At 35.8% G+C, this 15,189-nt stretch overlaps 1 protein-coding gene across 4 annotated transcripts in view; it reads right to left on the bottom strand.

Annotated features, from left to right (window-relative positions):
• SSBP2 (single stranded DNA binding protein 2) overlaps positions 1–15,189 on the bottom strand; it is a 289,978-nt gene that overhangs the window by 273,909 nt on the left and 880 nt on the right. The window lies entirely within an intron of this gene.

The following is a 15,189-nucleotide window of genomic DNA, read 5'->3' on the forward strand; positions in this document are numbered from 1 at the left end:
AATCTGTAAATATTACTCTGCCTTTATAATTTCTTCAACACATAGAGAAAAAGATCATTAATTTGTGTATTACTTCCATAATAACAGTAAGCAAGAAAAAATGTAATAAAATAGACAACATAGCACCGTATCTCACAGCAATCTTTAATACTTTAAAGGCTTGGTAAATCTAAAATAAGATATTTTTCATCTTGGTTTTTGTTTGGTTCGATGCAAATATCTCCCTCCATCAACTGTATTCTAAATGACAGCAGGCTACTACACAACTAAGTAACTTACACATTTCAAAGTTCCTAGCCTTGGCAAGAAGACAAGCAAAACAGATAATAGGAAGTATATCCATACCATAAATTCTTATTACACACCATATAAACAACCAACTAGCAAAGGTAAATGAACTTATTACAGAGCCTCATGAATTTAAGCAGGTTTTCTGTATTTAATAAGCATTTATTAAAAAAAAAACATTTAAAGATGGTAGGCTATATAATCTTTAAGCCAGAATCATCATTGCCTCTCCAATTGATAATTGGTTATTTTATAATTCATATCAAGACCATTGCCCTTACTGGAAAATTTTTCAAATAAATGCCACTTTATTCAAGTTCCCACAAGAAAAATCAAATTGACCTGCATGTGCTCTTCACTGTTGATTTTACCTGAATGTAAGCATGCTATATTAATGATTAAGTGAAAGTACTTTAGAATTTTGCTTTGAACAGCAATGGTTGTAAACTTTAATTCATCTCATACTGATGTTGCAAATTATATATTAATAATAATAATATATAATTTATTATATATTATTTATTATTATTATCATTTAACTATATAACAAAAGAAAAAACCAACCCTAATCCTATTAGTTATATTTCAATCCTCTAATAAAACAGTAGTGAGATTTATGTAAAAGACAATTATGTTATTAATATGTTACACAGGACTTATTCTAACTTATACTTTAAAAATTAATTTAAATATACTTTTAAATAACATGGATTTAGTATTTTACAAATATTTCACAACATGTTGTGACAATGCAAGTGTTACAAATTTTATTGTGAAATGTTACATAAAAATGGAATATCAATAATAAACCATACTTTATATCATTTCGATATGTCCATTTGCTTTCTCTGAGTTTAAGCTTTTCCTGTTAAAAATAACAAAACATATTTATCAACTCATCTGTGCTTTATTACATCTTTGTAAAATGGAATTGACATTTTCTAACATCTCAGATGACTTATTTCCTGTTTCCACGAGGGTAGAGAGTAAATTCTGTTCAAGTTACTTCCCTGCTTAAAAACTTCACAGTTAGGGCTCCTCGTGGCTCCTTTGGTCAAGCGTTGACCTTGGCTTCAGGTCATGAACTCACAACTCTGCACTGAGCTCCCTGCTGTCAGCACAGAGCCTGCTTCAGATCCTGTTTCCCTCTCTCTCCCTCTTCCCCACTCATTTACACTAGTCCCTGGTTGTTCTCTCTCTCAAAAATAAAATAAAGAACCTTAGGGTGAACCCCAAATAGCCTTAGGATGCATTCAGAATTGTTAGCCTGGCTTTCAGAAGCTTGTCTGAGCTGATTTCTGTAGCTTCCCCCACCTTTCCAAAATCACTCCTCTCCACCCACACAACTAAAGCACTACTGAAACTTTGTTTCTAGAAAACTTCTTCATAAGATGACAGAATCAAATAGTGTTCCCCTTCTTACATCCCCATATATAAAATTAGCCAAGTAAAAAAAAATCTCAAATCTCAATCTTTCTGTACTTAGTAGTCTTTTCTCTGCTTCCTTTCTCAAGTGAGGCTGTGCACCTTTGATGTCTCCACCTTCCTTCTTTATATCCAATTCCCTAAAACATATTAGCTTAGGTCCACTCCAATGAAACTATTCTCCCTAAATTCACAGACAATCTCTTATTCTAAAAATTCAGCCCTTGTTTAACCTCCTCATTCAGTCTACTATATATCTGGCATAACTCAGTAACTCAGACCTCTGTTCACAAACGTCCCCTTCCTTGACTTCTGTGACACCAGTCTTTAGGAGTTTCCCTCATCTCTGGTATTCCTTTTCAGTCTCAATCTCAAATTCCTCTTCCATTTGTCCCTTAAATATTCCCTAAAGTTCCATCTTTGGTCTCTTCACACTTTCTCCCTGGACGCTCCCATGAAGGATAACTTCATTCTCATCTCATGGCTTCAAGTGATTATACTAGCAAAGAAAAATGGGCCATAAATAAGGAGGAAAACTAATCTCTGCTGCTAAATGTTGAGGGGGTGAGGGTGCACAGCATGTGTACAGTGTCTGAGGTGCTAGTAAAGTTTTTTCCTGATGTGGGGATTTGGTTATGCTGGTATGTTCAGTTAGTGAAAATTCATCAACCTATATGCATATGATATGTCCACTTTTCTTGCATGAATGTCATACTTCAATAAAGTTGGTATTTTTTGAGGGAGGGGCACAAGTGAGTGAGGGGCAGAGAGAGAGAAAGGGAGAGAGAGAGAGAGAGAAGTGGGGCTCACCTGAAGCAGGGCTCAAACTCATGAACTGTGAGATCATGACCTGAGCCAACATCAGATGCTTAATCCACTGAGCCACCCAAGCACCCCTGAAGTCATTTTTTTTTAAGAGAGAAAAGAATGAGCTGTACCTGAGTTCAGATTCTTGGTTTGACATGTGTGACTTGGCTAAATTACTTACCTTATTAAAGCTTTAGTTTCTTTATCAAAATGGAGATGATACTACCTACTTCACAGCACTGTGAAGAATGAAATAAAATATAAACAAATGTGTCTAGCACAATGCTTGAAACACAGGTGTCTTATGCTTACAAGTGTTACTTCTCTTTCCCCATCCTCTCTCAATTCTATCTCCAACCTAGAAACCTCCCTTGCCCACCCCCCATTCGCCCCCCCAACTCCCAAACCCCCCCCCCACCAGCCACAAGCCCTGATTTCCTCTGAACATGCTCCATCTTTAGGTCTGAATGGCACTTCAAAGTGAACTCATCATCTTCTTCCTTACACCTCCTATCTGTTCTTCCTTCTGTAGCCCCATCAAGGTTATGACAGAAACTTCTATCCATAGTTACAGTCATCTTAAAAATCCTAATGCTTTCACATTTAAGTCACCAAGTCCTCTGTATTTTACATCCTAAGAAATCTCATACACTGCCAGGGTAGAAAAATGATGTATTATTTTACTTATTACAATAACTTCCTAACATTTCTGTCTCCCCCTTTATCCCACCTTCCATATTACTTCCAGAATGATTCTTCTAAAATGTACCCTAGATGATGTCACTTTTCTGCTTAAAATTGTTTTGCTCTCAGGTCAAGCTGTCATTCAAGGTCATTCTTGAAATAGCTCCTGTTTAACTTGCCAGACATATCTGGCAGCTTATCTTACACCTATCATACAGCACATCCAGTCATACAAACTTTCTTCTAATTCACCCAATATAGCATATTCCTTAATACTTTGCTGCTTCTGTACATATTTCTCCCTCTTCCTAGAATACTCTTTACTTTGTGCCCCCATCCAGCTCAAATTCGGCTAATGCTTATTTCTTGTTTAATAAACATCCTGTTAGGAATATTTCCTGAGAATATCATAGCCCTATGCTGGATTCATGCCCCTTTGCAGAATTCCCATGTACCTTCTGCATACCCATAGTGCTTGTTCCCCAGCGAGATAATTCACTGATAGTGAGCTCCCTCATGTGCTTGCTACAGCTGCACATAAACTTAAAATAAAAAAAATGGGAATAAGAGTTGAGTCCCATCTGGATAGTAAAGTCCTCCTGCGCAGGGAGAAGACTGTTATTCAGACCTGACTCAAGAGATCAAGGAAGGCTAACAAAGAGAGATAGTTAACATTTCTTTTTTTTTTTTTAAGCTTATTTATTTTGAGAGAGAGAGAGAGCAAGAGCGTGTGAGTGTGAAGGGAAAGGGGCAGAAAGTGAGAGAGAGAATCCCAAGCAAGGTCCACACTGTCAGTGAAGAGCCCAATGCAGGGTTCATGGCTCATGGCTCATAGCTCATGAGATCAAAACCTGAGCTGAAACCGAGAGTCAGAGGCTTAACCAACTTAGCCACTCAAGCACCCCAAACAGATCTACTCTCTATCCTTTCTGCCCTGCTGTGACCTAGGAGGCTGATCTCTAAAGAATATATTATCTCATCTCCCTTGCCATTTGGAGTCCAGCTGGGTTTTACAGAAAGGAGGCATCAGCTGACCAGAGGGCAGGAATAGAGAGATCTCCCTGCCAGGCCTCCAGCTTCTGTTTACAGGGAGCTTGACAGTGGCTGTGGCCCTCTTCATAAAATCTCAGATACAGGAGGGTGGCCTTTCTGCAACGACTATAGTGCTCACCAGATTGTGATCATTGTTCTGTCCCCTTTACCCTTCAGAACTAAGAGGGGTAAAGCTTCTCTTGTTGTTAACTCCTGGGTGTCCCTCCATCTCTGGTTGGTTTTAATCTTAAACATACTTGCAGCTGAAACTCTTTCCAGTTTTCCTTTTTTTTTTTTTAATGTTTTTATGTTTATTTATTATTGAGATAGAAACAGAGCATGAATGGAGGCGAGGCAGAGAGAGAGGGAGACACAGAATCCAAAGCAGGCTCCAGGCTCTGCATTGTCAGTACAGAGCCTGATGTGGGGCTCAAACCCACAAATCGTGAGATCATGACCTGGGCCGAAGTTGCTTAACCGACTGAGCCACCCAGGTATCCCTCCAATTTTCCTTCTGAAGGAGCTATCCTGCTGGGATATTCTGGTTCATAAAAACACAGAAATATTTGGCAACGAACAGCATTTTTGCCTGTGCTTGCTAGAAGTTCTCTGGCTAATGATATACCCATTCTACAGAAAAGCATCAAACCTGCCTACACCCAAATCTTTCGGTTCCTGAATTTATAAATCCAACTCACTTACATAATTGACCCAGCACCAATTTGAATTCAAAATGAATTATTAAGTCATTTCCCAAGATGAACTCCTACCTGAAAACTATTCTCAATATAAACACATACACATATATATTTGTGTGTGTACATGTAATGTATTCAATGCTAAGAAACTTCACTTAGGTTTTTCCATTACAGTATTTCTAAATCAGAAATCTCAGTGTAAATCAAGATTAAAAAATGTGTATTGAAATACTTTTAATAGCTTCCTAATAACTACTATGGCTTAAATGCACTGAATAAAGCATAATCACATACTTTTAATTCAATTATAAATAACAAACAGTTCATGATGCTGTGAAAAAATGAAACAAAGAAATTGTTCCTATTTTCCTAATATTCAGTACTATAGAAATGTACTACAGTACTACAGTACTAGATTCAGTATGGTTATACTGTTGCTCCTAGTGCACATGGAAATTTCCAGATGCCTGAGCCAAAAAAAACAAACAAAAAACCAACAAGCCATATGCTGGTTGAAAGACTCATAATTAGAGAAGAAAGTTTTTTTTGAGACATTATATATTCCTCACCTGTTTATTTCTGACTCTAAAATATACTAAGGAAAGCAATTTATGCCAGATTACTTCACCTCTACATACAAAAAGAATGGAGAAACTGCTTTACCTGAAATTATAACTTGAACTCCTAACTGGCATCCTCCTCTCTGACAAGCATTACATTCAGGTTGTTAAATCTCAGATACCACATAAAGAATGTGGAGCTATTTGTAGAGCACTTTCAGTAGCTATATAATTCTGCCCACCGTTTTAGCAGCTGTAAAGCGCTTTCTCTAACGTTTTTCCTTAGCGCCTCTCTTCTCCATTGCATCCCACCCTAACTAAGAATGATGGATACATGAGAAGAGAACTAGCCAAACACTCCCTCCCACTCACCACCCTCACAAATCCCATTATTTTTTCCCCATATTAAGCAATGAAACACTCAGGCAAAATTGTTAAAATCAGCAATGAAGTAGGAAATAGGAAACATGAGTTTGAATCCAGACTATGTAACTTACTATGGCCTTGAACAAAACACATAAATTCACTGAGACTCAGTTTCTTATGCAAAATGAGAACTGTATCTACTTTATGAAGGTGCTAAGGAATAAGCAAAAAAAAAAAAAAAAAAAAAAAAAAAGACACAAAAAGACAAATATTGCATGGTTCTATTTATACATGTACCTACGGTAGTCAAATTCATGTGACAAAAAATAGAATGGTGGTTGCCAGTGGCTGGTGCAAGGGGAAATGGGTGCTTATTTCATAGGTATAGAATTTCAGCTTGGGGTGATGAAAAAGTTCGAGAGGTAGATGGTGGTGAGAGTTGCATACCAATGTGAACGTACTTAATGGCATTAAAACATACACCTAAACTGGTTAAAACAGTAAATTTTATGTTATTTTATCATGATAAAAACAAAAACAGGAGAAGAGTGTATCATTAATCCATATCAAAAGACTTTCCCTTTCTTCTACCAGTGAGGTTCCCTTTCCCTAATGCTTGCTACTCCAGCTCTCCAAATCAAAGCTAACCCGCAAAGGAATCAAGAAGAGTTCCTTGATCAAAGAGCCTAAACCTGCACAAATCAGAAATCCAAACTACCCCAAATCCTAAACCAATCAACTTCTATAAAAAGCATAAGGATTTCAAACCAAAATCAGATTTTATTTATAATGCAGCATTCTTGGAGTTAAGTAATTGTATAAGATTGTGTTTAACTCATACTATAACAATATTTTTCATTTAACCAAACTATTGACATAAACTTTTAACTATTATCTAATGCATGCTTCTCCAATGAATCAAATCCATACATAAACCTTCTTAAAATACACATTAATCTCTCATTTTAAAAGAGGTAGCTATAGTATAATAAAAGAAACACTGACCCTGGAACCAAAAGAAAATCTAAATATGGCTCAGTTCTGCCACATATTATCTCTATTACCCTAGCTGAGTAAAAATTTCTACCTATAAATCTCAACAACCAATGAGAAATATCACCTATTTCATGGAATTATTATGAGACTTAAATAAAATAATGTATATTAAAATACCTTCAAACTGTAAACTATAATTCTGTTTATATTATTAAATTTGGTGAAATACAAAGAAAAGGAGATTATTTCACTGAAAATTCATATTAAAAATACACACATTTTTGAATAATACTACTAGGTAATCTCCTGTAGTCCTGAAATTCACAAAATGACCACTAAATTCCCATATTATAGAAAACTCTTTAGAAATTACCTAACAGTCCTGGTACCGAATATTAAAATATTGAAGAGAAAATAAACCAGATACAGTGATACCTGTTATGATATATTTATAATTGGTTACATCCTGAATTCATTTTTTCCACAAATACCTAATCAGAATTCCAAGCACTATGCTAAGCAGTGGGAATACACTAGAGGAAATGATACATATTGTGGTTCTTATCCTCAGGGAGATTCCAATCTAACCAGGAGAGAAGATATTAAACAAAACATCATACAAATAATTCATTAATTTATGATGGATATGAAAAGAAAAAGGAGAGGTTGCATAAATAAGAGGGTCTGATCCAACCTGGGAAATTTATGAGAAATAATTATACCAGTTGTACCATCCTTTGTCAAAATGATAGTTTTTAAGTATTTAATAAATCTTAGCTATTTCTATAAACGTTATTATAAAAGCTATGTGTTTCACTATCCTTATTAGAATGAGTACATCCTTGCATTCAGGAAATAAAAGATAGTCAATCTTATTAGCTAGGAAAGCCCACAAAAACTAAATCCGCCATCCAATTTCTCAGTAAAAAACAAAACCAGGCTCCAGGAAAGCATAGGCTCTTTTTCCAACTTTTACTCATATTTTATAAATCTTTGATTAATTATGCTGATTCTAAAACATTCCCTCAATTATAGTTGAGACCTGTCTGAAATGCTCTAACCCTTAAACTTCTATGACTGATGCTTTAAATATTACTCAGGACTCTACTTAAATGTCTCCTTCTCCAAGAACCTTTCCATGACAACCCAGTCTAACATAGCCTCGCAGTCACTGCCCATATTACCCTTCTTTATTACTTTTTTTTTTTTAGCACTTTGACTATCTGAAGTTGCCTACCATATTTATTTACTTGTTTATTATTATATGTTTTTCCTTCAAACTTGAAAGTAAAACCCATGAAAGGAGAGACCCATTGTATTCTCTCCATATCCTCAAGATGCATCTTCCTGGCTACAGATCTCCAGTTTTGTTTAGGCAGTTCAGGCACAAGGGAGACAAGGTTTCCAATTCAGAGGATGAAGATGACTGACTCAAACCAATTATGATAATCCCATTACTTTTGCCAGTAATTGGTTTAAGGTAGGGGTAGGGAATGCTACAATTCTCTTCAATATGGCATAAGAAGAGATCTGCTAAGCAACTTCAAGAAAAGGTTTTCTTCCTTGGTTAGTCAGACACAAGGAAAAACCTTAACCTTCTTCCTGCCTTTGACTTGGCTGCATGAGGAAGTGATACTAGGGATGTTGCTTTAATTAGAGGGAAACAATGAGGAATGATAAAGAAAATGATCCTGAACCCTGATATTCTTGAGTCACCAAATCAACTAAGAAACTACCTCTTCCAGACATCCTGTTATGTGAGATTTATTTTTAAACCCTGATCAATTAAACCATTTTCTATTTCCTGTCTTAATACCTGCCGCCAAAAGCATGATAAACTCTTAAGCCTCTGTTTCTTCTGTAACATTAACAGAAAATAGCACCTATAGTCTAGTGGATTCTTGGAGGGATTAAATGAAACAATGCAAGTAAAGGGCCAAAACAAACAAGATACACAAATGGTAGCACTGCTGTTATTGTTAATATTAAAGAATAACTTTCTATGACAAAATTCCACATGTTCCTTATGAAGTATTTAGGATTTTATTTTAGAAAAAAACATTTATTTTAATCCTGTTTAAATAAAATCATGTTTAATAGAATAATGCATTTACCTAGCTTTCTTCTATCGTGAAGTAGCTTTGGTTCTTTCTGAAGCCTGAAGTAGGTAAATAAAAGAAGAATCGAGCCAAATATCAAATCACTAAAGAAAAATAACATTATCATTTTCTGGTGAAAGGCTGTTTTGAGCATCATCTCCCCTCTTAGCTTACATGGACAGAGCCACATATAACTTTTCATCTACTATTCTTACCTTCACAAATATTCCATCAGTATTTTAATACAGCTTAGATTATACTAACTAATAATTAAACTATATTAGTTATTGGGGTGCCTAGGTGGCTCAGTAGGTTAAGCATCCACCTGATTCCAGCTCAGGTCATGATCACAGCACGGAGTCTGCTTAGGATTCTCTCTCTCCCTCTCTCTCTGCCCCTCCCACACTCATTCTCTCTCTCTCTTAATAAATAAACTTTATTTTAAAACTATAATAGGTATTAAAACTATATTATATTCACAATTACAAAAAAAATCCTTAAAACTATGAAAAAAAAAGGATAAAGTGTTAAAAATAATTCTCTACTATTTTTATGTGCTGAACTATTTGTATGATACTCCATGAAGCAAAATTAATGCAGATCAAAAACAGGAGATTGCCAGGTCATTGGTTCAGGCTTGCTCCAGCTGAATTGTGATGTGAAATGCTATGATGGCTCATTACTGCTGGAAAGCTGTTTAAGTCCTAAATGAAACAGAATCATCAAAATTCTTAAAGTAAAATGTGAGGGTAGTTTCGTGACTACTAAAAGTGACACCAACTGAAGTTTCTCATTTAAAGATGGATAAGAAATGAATATTAATTCTTTCATTGCACTGGAACTGTCCAGGTGCTTCTGAGTCCAGATAAATTTTTAGTTCTGTCAATATTCCAATAACATTATTAGCTCCACTTTTCAAAAATCTTTAACTATTAACTTACTCTGACAAAAATTACCAGTTACCCATTATAACCAACCATAAATTTGGGCAGCCTGAAAAGCTATTAAAAGTCACCTGGAAAAACTCTATTATTCCCTGGGTGGACCATTTTTCCACCTGTTTTTCAATGTCCTCACACAGTGAATAAGATAAACAGTTTGGGGGATGTAAGAATAGCTTCTACTAGTACTCTACCATTACTGAAAACAAGACATAAATTTTGGTGGAGCACTCTTCAGATCATTTTTGGTAGTACACATAGGGTTTAGTATAACAGTCAAGTAACAGTACTAGTCAATATGAAGTTACACACAGATGTTAATAAAACCTTACATGAATAGGTGTTAAATACGTAAAATATATACAAAATCAGATAAGCAAGTTTAAAATCTAAATATAACCCCTTATTTTTTATTCCAAACTCTCTTCAGATATTAACAAATATATCTTATGGTATTGCTCCAATGCTATTTTAAATCCTTCCCTACGGAAAGTTATAAGTTATTAATAAAATTAATATTTTAGCATGTTTACAGAGGCTCACATATTACAATTACAAACCAACAATGTCACCAGCATACAATAGTACATACAATAAAATATCCCTACAGATTTCAAAATAAAGTTATACTTATCTTCAATACATATTTTTAAGCCATATATCCCCAGAAGTATGATCATGTCTTCTAAATCCAGTACATCAACCCTCAGTCCTATACCCCAACATTAATGTAACAGTTGTGATCTCCATGGAAAAAATGATTCTAAATTCAAAATTATTTTTTCTCAAATTTTACTTTTAACTCTAAACTATTAGGTTAAAATTTTTAATAAACTGCAATCTAGGTATTTTAACCTCTGCCCACAGAACATGTTTTAATTTTAAAACAATTTATAATTCTATTTTCTAGTAATAATTGAGGATATCAGACACATTTGGTCCACTATTGCAGAGCAACTAAAATTTAATGGTATTTTCATCCTGATTTGGTTTTATATGGCAAACTGGTTCTAACAAGTGGAAATAAACTTTTCACTTTTTCTTTCATAGCACTGAAAATATACATTACAAAATTAATACTATTTCTAACAGTCAAAATAAATCTCTGGACAAACAAAATTTAACTCTCAATATCCTATTTTTTCTTTAGGTTTGTTCCTTCAAAAAATGGTTTCTAGATTTTTCTACAATAATGGAAACAGATCAATCAAAAGAAAAACTCTCACAGGTAAGATGACATGTTAGATACAAGTTATTTGGTATTTTGGAGAAAAAATCCTGAGGATTGAGAAGGGGGAGTCAATCTGATACAGAAAATTTCATTCTCAAAAAGGCTTGACTGAACTATTTTAATTGCCCATCAATCAAGTTTCTGAAGAGATTTGTATAACTTCACTTGTCTTAACTTTATTTCCGTCAGAAAGGAAGGAAGAAAAAAAGGTTCATAATTTTTTTAAGGGAATAACAATATATATATAAAAAAAAAGAGGAGAATAAAGTGATGCTGGCAGATACTAATCCCTATAAATGCTCCACTATATAAAGCAGTATTTAAATGTTCATTAGACTTTAACCACTTAAAAATGAGCATATGGTATTAGTTTCTTGGTATATTCAACTAAAAGATTCAAAATTGAAAAACTCAAATTACTTTTCAGAGACTCTGGTTAGATGCACAATTTGATTTCCGTAGTTTCTCACAAGTTTACTTAGAATGATGTCACTGTTTGGTATGTGCATCTTATATTCAACTTTGCTTAATAGAAAATTCATCTTTCCGTTCTATTATGTAATTTTACAAGATGAAATTAGTTTAATAAGAGAGTAGTATCACTACTCATCTATTTACAGGTTCCAGTTATTCTTTTAGTGGCAATGTGGGATACAGTAACATTTCATACATTAATTATTCACAGCTACAATGTCTTATTTCAAAACTTGAGAGGTCAAACAAAATTCCTGGGAAAAAAAATTGAAGAAACAAGCAATGTTCATTATTTTAGGCTTCCAACTTTCACTCTTAAGATTTCTATGCCCACACCACACACATATCTGCAGTCTGTCAAAATGGAAGGTATAAACATCAAGGTGTCCCTAAGGTTGAAAATTCATATGTGATCAAATCTCTAAAGTGTATTATATCTGATTATGTAATAATGTTCTCTAAACCTGTAGCATCCTACCCTAGATCAGGAAGACAATCTGACACACTGAAAAATATATCTTGCAGCGTTAGCCACAGGTTCTAAAGTTAGAGAAATCATTGTCAGAAAACCAGCTAGCAATGTATCCCTGGGTTTTCTTATTTCTTTAAAAAAAAAACAAAAAACACTACTATGTTGCAGACTTGTTGGGAGAATGAGAGAAAATATACATAAAGCACCAAGCACAGTGACAGGCACATAGAATAAGAAATAAATAATAATTACTGTTTTGTTGCCATTGGCTATTTTTGAAATACAACTAACTTAGATAAAGTAGAACTCAAACTTTCAAACTCCTTATTTTGGAGGTCATTGAAATAAATTTTTTTCTACACTGAAAAAAATTCCTTTGAGTTTAACAGCTTCATTTATTCAACAGTATTTATTTGGTGTCTTAGACATTTGAAGACATTATTCTTAAAGTCAAGGATATCTCAGAAAAAAATTAGAAGTATCACCCCTTGCCCTCAAAAAACTTACATTTTAGAGGAAGTCAGACATTAAACAAGAAATTACATAGTTACTTAATTACAATTGTGATCAGTGTTACAAAGAAAGCCTGCTAAAGTGGGAAATGACCTAACAGGATCAGAATTCAAATTTCTATACAAACATCCCACCTCCCAGCCAGGGTTTACAATCACTCCCTCTACAATTAAACCTAATCCAAATCTTTGTATAGACTTGATCTATCCTGTCTTTAAAACAACAAAATAAACAATTAATCTGACTCTGGCCATTTTTATGTTCAGAACTGTATTCTAAAACTACAACTACTATAGTAAACCTACAAATTAATTTCAAGTATTCCACATAATGGATTCTTAATGAAAGAGAAAGCAAAGATATAATAACAGGTAAGCAGTTGTCAGCTATTGGGCCATGAACTCATTAGAAAACACATTTCCTGACACATTATAAAATTAGAATTTTCCTATGCATCCCATTAATAATTATAACTCATTTTTCAACATGTTTTTTATTAAAATAGTTACATATTTATTATTAAAAACAAGTTATTTCTGTGATTTGTAAGATCAGAACAATTCCAATTTCTTACTAAAAGAGAATTCTTAGCTCAGTTACCTTTTAAATATGCCACCTTTTTTTTTTTTAATCTGTTAACATCCACTTTAAAGACAACTTCAAGCTTCTTATCTTCAGAAGTTAGCACACTGTTGTAGAATAGTGTCATTAAAGTCCCAAGTGAATAATAAAGGGGAAAACAGAGATCAAATCAACACTCTCCTCAAAATGAAAGTAAGTTTATTGTATAAAATAGAATCTACCTCAATGTTTGTCTTAGATAAAAACAGCATTCATCCAAAAATTAATGCAACAACAATTAACTCAGAGCAGTCATTGTCAGTTCCCCAAAAGTAGCCTCTTCGTCTATATATAGTTCATAAGGCAAGCTAGTCCAGGATTCCTGCTGCCAATTACACTGAATGGAAGAAACATATTTAAATCAAATAGCACCATCTAGCAGAACCCTCACCACTTTGCTTACAAGAGTAGATGTTACTTGGCGTTCAGTTGGGTAGATTGGACAGCAAAAGTGTCAATTATCTGTTTTCATGACAGAATCGCAGAATTAAGCTAGAAAGGACCACAGATACATCACATTCTCATTATTATTTCAGATAATTTAAAACAAAAAAAATTTTTACAAAGTTACCAGGATGCAGATTAGATTCAACTATTCCTGGAAGTCTAACTGAAATCCAAAATTATATTGATTCTCAAATTCAGTCACCCCCAAATGTCTCAAAACATTTCAATTTCTTTACTCTCAGTAATATGAGATCTGAATACTCTGTAATCATTAAAACACCTTGTTTTTATCTTTTCTGGTATCTTACAACCAAATGATTAATGCACACAAATTGGGCTGTTATTTCAAAACTTCAGTTCTAGTAACTGCTCTTTCTTCACAAGGCTATAATACAGTCTTTTGTATTTTTCATGGCACATCAACAAAATTCTAAATGTATCTCCTCAGAAAATACCTCTGAAAGACAAAACAAAACAAAACCTGCATCGCTCCGTTAATTTTGTTTGTTTTGCTACATCAAGGCCTGCCACCCCTAAATCCTATGGGAATTGTGTGTGTTGCTGCCAACACGAAGATTAGGAAACGTTCCCATCCTTAGGGCACAAGAAACTTTCACAAGACTACTAACTGCCTACAGCAAGGAGGGACACTTAGTCGTCTGAGTACTTGGTTTTTATTCACGCAGCTACTTCCAAGCGCAAGATAACCAAAGTAGCTCTTGAAAGATGCTCTGACTTTTCCCCAGTCTGAACCTCTTCGGAAACGCAGAGCGAGTTCAACGACAAGGATAAGCCTCCCCCTCAGAGTGGAGGTGGTTACTGGGAGTCACTGATCTGCTGCACAGAAAAGAGGGGTTCTTCCTCAGTAGTCACAGTCACTATTCGCTCTCATTTTTAGTAACAACCAAATCACCGTTACGAGTACGTAAGAATAGCAGCAAACAGCCCCGCTTCGCAGTGTGCCGTGACGGCAGCATCCCGGGACGGGAGGGGCTCTTTTTCGCTCGCCTCCTCTGGGCTCCCACCGGAGTTAACACCTGTGTCTCCCCGACTCAACGCTTCTCCCCTTTCGGCAAATCCCTTTTCGGACCACTGCTCCCAGCGCACCCCCCAGACAACCCCGCTCCAGCCGGCCGCTGCAGCTCACACAACTCCCTCTCAACGCGCCCTCCGACCACCGCCCCTCCGGGGCCACCCAGCCCGGCGCCGAGGCAGCTGCGGCCCCCAGACGTTTGGGAGGCGGCAAGTCTCCAAGAAAGTTCTCCAGCCGACGCCACGGACTTGGGTCTACAGCGAGAGGCAGAAAGCCCCAGTCTGCTCCAACAGATCCCGCTCCTCGCCAGCACACTTTTCCTCCCCGGGAACTCGGTCCTTCTTAGTCTCCCAAACTTCAGCGGCGCCACTGGCGCCGACCACCCGCGTTCCGCTAGGCACGGGGCACCACGAACGCCGCGTCCCTCCCCAGGCTGCAAAAAGCCCGGACGCCCACCCAGCCCACGCCCGCACACGCCCTCCGCGCCCAGCGCGCGTCTCCG

This window comes from Suricata suricatta, chromosome 6, assembly GCF_006229205.1.
Source record: "Suricata suricatta isolate VVHF042 chromosome 6, meerkat_22Aug2017_6uvM2_HiC, whole genome shotgun sequence".
Taxonomy (NCBI): Eukaryota; Metazoa; Chordata; class Mammalia; order Carnivora; family Herpestidae; genus Suricata; species Suricata suricatta.